This window comes from Belonocnema kinseyi, chromosome 2 (genome assembly GCF_010883055.1).
Source record: "Belonocnema kinseyi isolate 2016_QV_RU_SX_M_011 chromosome 2, B_treatae_v1, whole genome shotgun sequence".
Classification (NCBI taxonomy): Eukaryota; Metazoa; Arthropoda; class Insecta; order Hymenoptera; family Cynipidae; genus Belonocnema; species Belonocnema kinseyi.
In genome coordinates, this window is record NC_046658.1 from 28314385 (window position 1) to 28326234 (window position 11850).

An 11850-nucleotide genomic window follows, 5' to 3' on the forward strand; every position below is an offset into this window, starting at 1 on the left:
CGCCAATTAGCACAAATGGTAAGTTCCGACAGTGCCTACAAGTGTGCCTACTGGCCGCTAGATGGCAATACCGGTTTCATATGTATACACCTGGTAGAACTGTGCCGTAACAGTGTTATATCGATGTTCTAGAACCCTGTTACAAGTGTGTCCTAGAACGAATTAGGAACAAAGATTAATAACTGCTCCAGAACACTTGTTACGTAATTCTTCTCGAACTGACCAATCACAGACGTTCTGTAACATTTGTTCCAAGTTTGTTCTAGAATTGTGCCGTAATAGTGTTTTATCGAAGTTTTAGAAGCAGGTTACAAGTGTATTTTAGGATAAATCAAGAAAAAAATTAAGATCTGTTACTTAACAGTTCTAGCACCAAAGTTCTGGCGTTCTGTTCTAGCACTCATAACGAATCACGGAGATCTTTATTATTGTCTATATTATCATTATCATTGACTGTATTATCTTTTCAATGGGTCACCTGTGCACGGGGCTTTAAATCTGTTATTTTACATTCGTCAAAATGCTGATTGAATAGAGTTGAATGAGACTGACAAACCTGAAATAATTCCAATGAGTATTCTACGATTCATTAATGTGCATATGAATGGGTTGAGATTCAATATGAAATGGAGTTTTTAAAAGATCACACCCAATGGTAAAAATACGATGCGCACATAGCAATTTTCAATAAGCGTGAATCTGCCAACTGTAGGTTACCTCAGGCTGTGTTCAACTGAGTAAACTATGCAGATTAACATTTTAAAGAATTAATTGTTTCGAATGAGAAGTATGAGGTAATAAGTTTGAATAGCGCAATGCTGATTAATAAGAAATTACAGAAATTCAAATTAAATAATATTGTAATATACTATAATTCATGCGAAAATTTATTTATAAATTCAATGATTATTTAGTTGTAATTCTCGTTTTAAAGTAGTTTCATTAGATTCTCCTGTACAGGAATTATAAGATTTAGACTGAATTAAGCGTCAGTGACATTCAACTTATTCAGTGCACATGCTAATGGCTGCAGGGAGTCCACGTGTTAGAAACGAACTCCGCAATTCGCTTATATCCATTTGCATCACAAACATCCAAATGTTTAGAATTTCAATACCCGCATTTTTTGAAAAGGCAATTTCGATCAGATAAAACGTGAGTGTCAGTTTTTGTAAATTTAAGATTCGTATATGGTAAATGTGAAATAAATGTTTAAAATTCTAATGTGGTGTGATGCAAATATGTAAAAAAAATGATCAGCCAAATCAATTAAAATACCTGAAAATAAATAGTCTATAAATAAAAATAGACTACATGTATGCCAGGACGATCTTAAAGATGGCCATTGAACTATTTTCTAATGAATAATTTTAATTATTTATATTATATTTGTTTTATTTAAATTATTAATTTTCTATCGGAATTATCGTTCCTCTATCGGTTAATGCTGATTCATAATCGTTACTGAATGGGTCCCAGAAAAAAATTACGTGGCCGATTAAAAAAGTTGATTTCTCATTGAAAACTCACTCTAACCAATGGGCGGCTATCTGGAATTCCAGTGACATATACGCAATTCAGAAGACCTCAAAATCCATTCAATTACAAGTGAATGGATTTTTGTTTCCCGGGTATTACCTCCGAATTTCGGTGTCCTATCTTTATTATTATTTTCTTCGTTTTTACTTAGTTCTGTATTCATATTTTTCTCGTTTCGAACTTTTCTATTCTCTTTTTCTAATATAGTGTCAGATTTAGTTTACGTTTTAATTTCGGTTATGGGGGATTACCACCTGCCCAATTATGTCAACCGTTTCACTGCTGCTCGCAAACTGTTTTTCTGAAGCGACAAGGCTACCATCACACACTCAAACGGAGAAATCACGTGATTTCAAATATACCTTTAAATAATAAGGAAAATAAAAATAGCTTTGAAATAGACGATGTCGATAAATCGAATAATTTCCAATTACAGAAAATCTCATAAAGACGAAACATCACAACATTAAACATACCGCCCGCCTCGTGAGAGGTAACTGCACGATGAAAAGAAAAAACAATAAGTGCTTAATCGAGTATTTGTCAACAACGCAAACGCCGCCCGCCGTAGAAAAACAGTATAAATGTAACAAAAATTTAATAGTCTTAGTCGCCCGCCATAATCCACTAAGTTTACAGAATAATTTCTTATAAATCTAATTAATAATAGTTGTTCAGATTTCGCTCATTTCTTTCGCTCTTACTGGTAACAGACAAATCTGAGTAATCGGACATTCGTATTCCGAAATGGCAGTTTTTACGCGAACAGAACGTACTAAATGGTCCTTTATTTTGTAGCATTTTACTATGCGTCCTAACAACCATCTAGAAGGCGGTAACGAATCATGTTAAAAAGAACGAAATCACCGATATAAAGATTTAGCTCTTTGTTAAACCATTTGTAGTGTTTTTGTAAAGACTGTAAATAATCAACAGCACATCTTCTCCAGTAAATATCTGAATTTTTTTGTGCTAACTGCTATCGATTTAATCGATTTTCTGAAGTAAATTGTAATGACGGTTCTGGAATGCTGGTCAAAGAGGCTCAAATCAGAAAATATCCAGGTGTAATATAGGAAATGTCTTCAGGATCATTTGAAAGAGGGGCAATAGGACGGGAATTGAGGCAAGCCTTTATATGAGTAAGAAGGGTATAAAACTCTTCGTATGTAAGAGTATGTGCACCTACAATTCTTTTCAGATGGTGTTCACAACTCCTAACTCCAGCCTCCCATAAACCAACCGAGATACCATAAACCAACAGAGATATACCATAGATATACCATAAACCAACGGAGATATACCATAAACCAACAACTAAATAGGGAGCTGAAGTGGCAAAAGGCTCTGGAAACACAGGGCCTTACTTTAGCGCAGATGGCTAACAACGCCCTGGTGAGAGTTGTCGTTGCATCGGGTTATCCTGAGACCTGTCTAGTTCTTAATGATCTGGACAGGCTGAGGGAGGAAATCTCTAAAGAGATTGACGTGTTACCCCGCGAGGGACGCGCCCCTAGATTCAACGACATCTTTATCAGACCGGGGGCCATCGTGGTCGAGGTCGCGAATGTTTGGTCCAGAGACTGGTTGGCAGAGAGCACTCCTAAGTTTAGGCTCAAAAAAGGACTAAGCCTGGAGCTCAGGGAGACGAAATGTCTGCAAAGGTACCGCAAAGCAACCGTTTCGCTTCACAGAAAACCCGAGAACGCGACGATCTTTCTGAGGCGCCTGAGCTTCCAAAACCCGACTCTGCGGACAGATTCGTGGGTGTGCTCCGACGGACAGGGATCCAGGCAGAAGGGGAGTGGCTGTATCCTGGTAGTCGGGCTTCCTGAATCCGCAATCAGAGCTCTTGCGGCTCTGGACAACCGGCCTTATTTGGGGACAGGTAGGGATACCTTCAGGGTGACCCAACAGGGCTCTTCAGGGGAACCTGAAGCGTCCGGGGATGTCTTGGCTTAATCATTCATTGGCTGAGACGGGAATCTCCATGATGCAAGTAATTTTGCACCACAGCAAATGCCTCGACTTTGTTGCCTAAGCTTTGCTCCAGGGATCTCACTGTTATTGAAGTGAGCCTCAGAGGTGGAAGCGAGGAATGACTAGAGGTTGAAATTTCTTCAGCGTATTTCCTTGGAAATGCGGATGGATCCCCGCCTCCCAGAGAGGTGGATATTCTAATTCGGCACTGCCAGAAGAACAGGATTCCTCTGCTGTTGGGATGTGAAGCGAACTCTCACTATACGGAGGGGGGGGGGGGGGGGGGGGGGTAACAGAGGAAGAGAATTAAGCGAATACCTAGCGGGCACTGATATGGAGATTCTGAATCGAGGTGATACTCCCACATTCCAGATTAAAAACAGAAGTGAGGTTTTCGATCTGACTCTATGCTCGGAGTGGCTTCTCCTGCGAAGAGCTCTGACTACATCGTATGAAAAAAGTTGCCCCACAAACACAGTTAAGTCTAGGGGAGGAGCAGAATAGTGGAATACGCACCTCTAGAAACTCCGCAAAAAGACAAGAGTGCTGTGCAATAGAGCAAATAGAAGCAAGTTGCCTTCAGACTGGGACATCTATAAGACGGCTCATTATGAATACAACAAAAATATAAGGAGGTATAAGCAGGGAGACTGGAGGGGCTTCTGTGAGGAATCGAAAGATATTCCAGAAATAGCAAGGCTCCACAATTTCGTAGCGAAAAATCCGGAAACACGCCTTGGGCTCATAAGCCTCGAAAATGGTGAGTTTTCCGAAGACGAAGAAGCAACGCTGAACCGCCTGATAGAAGTTCACCTCCCGGGTTTTCAGCGAATTCAAACCGACCTAGAGGAGGAAGACTGGGGCCAAGAGTTGCGGAGGGCCGATTGGAGTTTAGCCTCAAAGGTTGTAGACAGCAAAAAGGACCCCACAGCCGTGGGGTCCTTCATCCCCTTTAAATCACCAGGGGAGGGAAGTGGACAGCCAAACGACACTAACCGCAGTGAGAAAACCGGATATAATATCAGAATTGGTATGAGAATGCAAAAAGGCATTGAACCAACTTGCAGAAAAAAATAAAGTGGCTCTCATATGGGTTCCTGGCCACACAGGGATCAAGAGCAACGAGAAAGCGGACCAGCTGTAAGGACAGTGGTTCAGATGCTCACTGGGCATAAACACTTAAACTACCATATGCACAAAATGGGGTTAAACCGCTCTACGGAGTGCAGGAGGTGTGGCAGAGATGATGAAACATCTTTGCATGTACTATGCGAGTACCCGGCGTTGGCCAGGCTCAGGCATCAATGCTACAATGTTGTAGGTGATATAGCAATAGTTAAGGGTGTGGCACAATAGGCTTTAGAGCTTGAGCGTCAGGGAATTATCGATTGCGAAGCGCGAGTTTCGTAACGAGAATGTAATCTTCAAAGCCGTCGGTTCTTTGAGAACCTTCTTTAAAAACAAATGGAAAAAATTGTCAGTTCTAATTTATGGAAGTTTAAATTATAGTTTTCGATTTACGTTATTACATTAATGATATTTGAAAAAATGTAATTAAAGTGTACGCATTAAAACAACGGAAACGAGGGCGAAGCGCCCTTCACTCATCGCGAATAAACGCGCATAAACAAGCTCGCATATTGAAAAACTCGATTGACAATATTTACCAGCACATAACCTCAGTTTTCAGTTTTCATTAAACACGGCGCTAACTCGCACGCTTCTCGCGAGAGAAAAGAAGATAGCAGATAATAGTGCGCATGCCCGCTTAGATTTGAGTTTTGGTTTGAAACGTTTACGCTTGGCAGTAAAGTTACATTTACCGCAGTTAATACTCGAGCGCTTTGTACAGTATGATCGGTGTCCTCCTTGGCAAAAAAACAGCGTTAGAACCCAGATAGAGCCCGTTTAGAAAGAGGATGCCTATGTGGGAATATACGGGAGCCTATTCGGATTCTGCTGAAAAAAGTTTGTCTAACGGGTTCTATACAAGTATTATTCGGGTCATATCCGGCCTCGAGAAGGGTTCTAAAGAATTTTATACGATTTTTACGCGTTGAGAAATTTCATCTATCGGGTTATATACCGGTTTTAGTCGGGATGTACTCGGCATCAGGAAGGGTTCTAAGGAATTTTGTACGGGTTTCAGGCATGCAAAAAAGTACGTATAACGTGTTCTACAAGGGTTTTAGTTGGGTAATACTCAGCTAAAGGAGAGTTCTAACAGGGTCAAAAGATTATATTTGTACCGGATTCTAGACTGATATCAAACGGATTGTATCCAATACTATGTATTGTGCTTTGAATGGGTTCTAAACGCGTTCAAAAATAGTTTGAGTACGGGTCTATCAGGCTGCACGCACAAATACTGTCAATTTTGTATCACTTAAATAGTAAGTGATATTATTCTGTATGTTTTGGACTTTATGCATGTAGGTAGAGAAGTATATGCTGTTTTATTGCTTGAAGGTTATACTTGTTATAAATATTAGTTAATAAATATTTTTTAATATTTTTCAAATATAAAACAATGTAGTTTTAAAATACGACTCATGGAAAGCATAAAACCACGACTCCTTACAACTCATCTGTAACTTCCTCCTCTTTACTCTGTTCAACATGATGGGCCGCGAGCAGTATTCTCATCAGTGTTCTCATCAACATCTCTACATTTTTCAACGTTATTTGCATTACTTCATCCCCAGAACCTCCGAAATATCCTCTGACGAGGGATTTAGTTCTTTACTTTTGCTCTTCTTTGATTTTCTTCTTTTTGGTCTCCGAGGCCGCCGTAACTCTGTTTTTTTCCCCTATGTACGCTGTTAAATTAGCAAGATTACTATATTGATAATACTATATTGAAAATGTAAAAACAGATCGGTAAAAAAGTATAAATTGTAATTTAAAAAAATTTCTTTTGAGAACAAACTTTATCTATTTCATTGAAAAATAAAACTTACTTGGTTGAAAATGAATTTTCATTGCTTAATTTAGTAATTTAGTTAATATATAATTAAAATATAAGCACTTACACCTTTCGACTTGTGCGATCGATATAGCCTACCGGTAGTTCCTTGCCATTTATTATCTTTAAATTAAAGTCTTTGTCAACTTGTGCTGCTGCATGTTGAATTACACCTCAAAATAAAAAACAGATATTGCAATAAATATTTTTGCATCATAAATGAAGATACTTTTCAAAAATGCAGTTTAGTTATACTTACTTTCAACCGTATCGGACCAAACTAATTGTTTTCTTCTAATATTCTGCATTAAGAGCTCTGACAGCTCTATTTTCTGTTTCCAAAGCATTAATTGTTTGCTTCAATTGAATTTCAATATCAGCGACTTTTGTGGTCTTGGATAAAGCATCATCCTCTCGGGAAGAATTCAATTTTCTTTTTTTTTTGTTCTGGCGATGGAATCTAAAAAATACAATAAATGTAAATGTAATGAAATTAATTAAATGACACTGTTTAACATAACTTATAATATTATCAAATTTCAAAAAGAAGTGCAGGCTAAATGGAAATAGAAAATTGGCGTCAATAAAATTGGCAGATATTGAAATCACTCACTGATTTTTTGGAGGTATTTTTTGCCTTATTCGTACAGCTTAATAAACTTATACGCTCTTTCAATTTGAAAAAAATGTTTATTTATTATTTTTAAATAAAACTTTATGCTTTATAAAATTAAAGGACAACATTTCAATTAATATGTACAAACTAAGTACGTAATAAAAGGTTAAATACTGTTTACCGGTTTTAAAAGTTTAACTTCTTGAACCTTTGGCTTTCTGGAGTTAATATTTTCACCATCCTTGCTAATCCCCTCATCTGAATTTTTCAGTATATTAGACTGATTCTGCAAAAGTGAAAGCATATTAATTTAACCGTTTTTTATATTATAATTCAAAGCAATTGCTTGGTAATGAACTCACTATAGCGTATAAACTTTTCAATTGCTATAATATTATATGACATTTTTCCAGCTGTTTGTTTTTCTCTTTTTCACACTCCTATGAAAAAAAATTATAGTTCACAGGAAAAGTTCTGTTGAGTAGCAGCTGTAATTATTAATTTATTAGTGTGCGAAATAAAATAAGAAATAAGGAAAAACTGTTTTTAAAATCTCTGTCGCAATTTATTGATTATTTATTATTAAATTTATACATTTCAAATAGAGTGGAAATTCAATATGTAAGTGTTATTATACCCTCTTATTATACACAAAGTATATTTATAATTTAAAAAAATTATCATTTGCGAATATGAGTTCAAAAACAAAACAAAAAAGTGAAAAGCGCTTAAAATGAACAAATTTAGTAGTGTTACGCGAGTCCCCGCATCGAACCACTTCAGCAGTATCCATATAACATGCAGAACATATTCCGATGAAAATTTTTAATTTAGAAACAGATGTTATGTATGCTGTTTATAATCGATATAATAATAATAATAATAATAATACTCTCTATATAATACTTGTAGCCCGTGTTAAGAATAAGCAATACAATGTACAACCGCCTTTAGCACGCATCTGCGCATGTGTTCCTTGTAGCTTGTATGACCAGTAGAAAGGATAGCCAGGACAGCCAGGATAGATCTTCAACGAGTCAAGTTGTATGGAACATCAGGATCTCAAAGGAAAGCTATTTTCGAGACGAACTTGGAGGAAGGAAGAAAAGATTTCTACGGGAATCCAAGAAAGCAAAAAAGGAACTTCGGAATTCTACGGAATTCATCAAAGACAGCAAGGAGAGTTCCACGAAACTCACGACGAACCCCGGACTTTGCTAAGGTAAGGCGCGTTAGCCAGAAAAGTACTGTTCATTATTATAACTAGCGCATGAACTATACTAGGGTACTATACTACGTAAAACAATTGAATACAAAATTCTAAAAGGAATTAACTGAAACGATACGCAATAAACCGCGGTAAAAACTCTACGAGGCCCGCAATCAGGCGGAAGAGACAACGGTCTAGATACGCAGCAACATAACGCAGAAGCAATGAGGAGAAAACTGTGATGAACGCAGTACTACAACGCGGCAGCTAACGCCTAGGAAATATCGATCCGCGTCAGGCAACAGGCCTACGACGGAAAGACTTAACAACGAGAATTCTATGGTTTCCTAATAAAATACACAGTGAGTAAAGAATATTTGTTTTTAAGAAGTATTAAACAATTTTGTAAGGGTTAATTATTTTGAGAAGCACATTTTTAACATTTTGATATTATAAATTTGTCATCAAACTATTACAACCCATTAGGCTTACGACGGTACACACTCTCATGCTGCTACCTGGCCTATGTGGTCCTTAAAAAACCAAAAACTTACTTTGAGTTTATTTGTACGTCGGATATAGCCCTGTGAGATGGATATATGGTTACGAGAAGCGCAACTAATTCGCACACCCTAACTTAATAAACTCATACCCCAGTTTTCGCGACGAAGGTTGTCAACATGTATGCCTAGGCATCAGGCAAATACAACACCATACTCCTTCAAAACACCTAACCGAAATATTGCATCAGTCGATCAATCACAAATGAAGTGTCATATATGCGGTAAAATAGGACACTTCGCAGCCCAATGCTACATAAAACTCCAAAAGTCAACCTCAAACCCAAATCAGGACAAGAAGGGAACAGAAGGATGGAAGATCGCGCTCTATTTGCCAATTGCAGAAGACTAAAAGAGTAACTAATCAATCACAATCAATTATTCCAGACACACCGACTAATCTTAACGAAAAAATCGCGTTAGACGTTTTTGGTCCCTTACCCGAAACAAAACTAGGAAATAAATACATTTTAAGTATTCAAGAGGATTTCGCCGGTAGCGGTTGCTAACCTGGAAAATTGCCCCCGCTCCCAGCGAAATCGCGGTAAAATTTCACCCACAACCACGTCTCACGACCGTGAGATAGGAATATATATATATATATATAGGGTGCCTAAAAAGTCCCAGGACGGTTGGATATTTCCTCAGATAAAATATTTTTCAAAAAAGTGAAGGTCATTCCCAAAGTAAATTTCCACGAGGAATTCAATGGTGAGCTTCATTTTTACCTTTAAGTTGACCATCATAGCTTTTTGAAGGTCAACTTTGCTTTTTTAAAAATGGAAACCCGCTTTTTTACATCTGAAATCGATAGAGCGGAAAATTTTACGCTCAGGTACGCACTCAAGTCATAAGTCAATTGTAACGCTCAAGGTCAGTTAGAGGTTATTTGAAATCAACAAAGCTTTCCAAGAGGTCAGTGTAATTCCTGAAGTAAATTTCAACGAGAAATTCAGTGGTGAGCTTCATTTTGACCTTGATGTTGATCCTCATGGCTTTTTGAAGGTCAACTTCGTTTTTTAAAAATAGAAACCCCCTTTTTTACATCTGCAATCGATAGAGCAGAAAATTCTACGTTCAGTTACGTACCCAAGTCATAGGTCAATTGAAACGTTCAAGGTCAGTTAGAGGTTATTTGATATTAACAAAGTTTCCCGAGAGGTCAGTGTAATCCCTGAAGTAAATTTCAACGAGAAATTCATTGGTGAGCTCTGTATTGATCTTGGTTACAGCGTTTTGAATATTGTAAAATCATACGGAAATTTTTCATTAAAAATTCCAGGTGTTCTGGTGAGAGTTATGTTCCTCCCCGAAGAGTTCTACAGTCCTATACCGTTTTTCGATACCTAAGTCAATACCTAAGGCGATACCATAAGGCCTATACCGTTTTTCCATACGAATATTACGAATCGAAAATAAATTTACGTATTACGAGTACATATTTACTACCTTTTGCTAAAAGATTATTATGGCGCAAGCTAAACTTTCGGAACGAGAGAGGGTATCTGTATTAGTGATGCGTGGTTGGGGAGATCGAGTTCGATCTTATGATCAAGTTCGTTTGATTTTTAATCGCACTTTTCGTAATGGAGAAGGGTAAAATCCTATATCAAAATCAACAATTGAAAGAACTGTAAGGCGCTTTATGAATCATGGATTAAGGACCTTCAGGAAACTGGTCTGCCAAAATCTGCTCCTGAGACTGTGCGAAATATTTTAAAAAGCATTAATTTCCATCCTTACAAAGTTCATTTAGTACAAGAGCTCAATGAAGACGATCCTAATCGTCGGGTTGAATTTTGTAAAATTATGATGGAAAAAATTGATAGAGATCCTCTTTTCTTGTGCAATACAGTATTGTCAGATGAATCTGGGTAATGCTAAACGTAAACTGCTTGGAAAGAACCTGGAAAAACCCTTAAAGATCATCACCAAGGTCAATACAGAGCTCACCAATGAATTTCTCGTTGAAATTTACTTCAGGAATTGCACTGACCTCTTGGAATTTTTTGTTAATTTCAAATAAGTTCTAACTGACCTTGACCGTTACAATTGACCTATGTCTTGGGTGCGCACCTGAACGTAGAATTTTCCGCTCTATCAATTGCAGATGTAAAAAAAGGGGGTTTCTATTTAAAAAACAAAGTTGACGCAGCGGGCTAGTAGAGCAGCTGCAGTACCTTGTACATCGACGACCACAACGCCGATGACCAGCACTGAAGCTCAACTGACGGTCGCTCAGAGGACTGACCCTCTGACTGTGGTGGTAACGGATACGAGTTACCCGGACTCGCTGCTCAACGCAGAGCAGCTAGAGCTTCTCAGGGAGACTACTTGGAGGGCGCTCGGGAGAGTTTCCCCAGATCAGTGGCCCAAATTCAGGACCTATTTTTGCAAAGGGAGGGGTCTTTGTATTTATGGCAGCGGACCCAGAGGCCAAAGCTTGGCTACACAAGTTTTTGGCCAAGACAAGACCTTGGGTAGGCGCATCTCTTAACGTGGGTGGGGTTGAGTTGTTCCAGAAGATGATTAAGGCTACCGCGTGATTTCCAGGTAAACTAACGGACCCACAGGTGGTTCTCGGTTGGCTGGAGAAATTCAACCCGTCACTTAAGATAGCGTCCTGGCGGTGCGTTAGGCACGATGAGCCTCATGAAGAGGACGCAAATGGAGAATTTAAACATCACCTAGTTGTGCAAATGCCTGAGTCACAGGCGAAGGCCCTTGCGGGCGTCAATAACAGGCCCTTCTATCTTTATGGACAGGTCAACTTTAAAGTGGCCAGTCAGGGGCGGGAGAGGCCTGTCGGTGAACAGAAAGATCGGGAACAGACCTAAATGACTGCTCCCGGTCTAACCGTTACCCAGATTAACATAAATCATAGCAAAGGCGACACTGCAATTTTGTAGTGGGACATGGCTGTGAGTCACAGATATCTCACTTATCCAGGAACCCTGGCTAGTTCGAGATACCATCAGAG

At 38.5% G+C, this 11850-nt stretch overlaps 1 protein-coding gene across 3 annotated transcripts in view; it reads right to left on the minus strand.

Moving 5' to 3' along the window:
• Nucleotides 1-5998: 5998 nt before the first annotated feature.
• LOC117168150 (mitochondrial folate transporter/carrier) overlaps nucleotides 5999-11850 on the minus strand; it is a 188106-nt gene continuing 182254 nt past the window's right edge. Inside the window, exons 9-12 of one of the 3 annotated variants that reach the window (XR_004466466.1) lie at nucleotides 7282-7386; nucleotides 6744-6944; nucleotides 6552-6657; nucleotides 5999-6338 (exon numbers count right to left, since the gene is read on the minus strand). The gene's annotated coding sequence lies outside the window, so the exon portion shown is untranslated. The remainder of the gene's footprint in view (nucleotides 6339-6551; nucleotides 6658-6743; nucleotides 6945-7281; nucleotides 7387-11850) is intronic. The other 2 variants (XR_004466464.1, XR_004466465.1) reach the window with 2 other exon arrangements.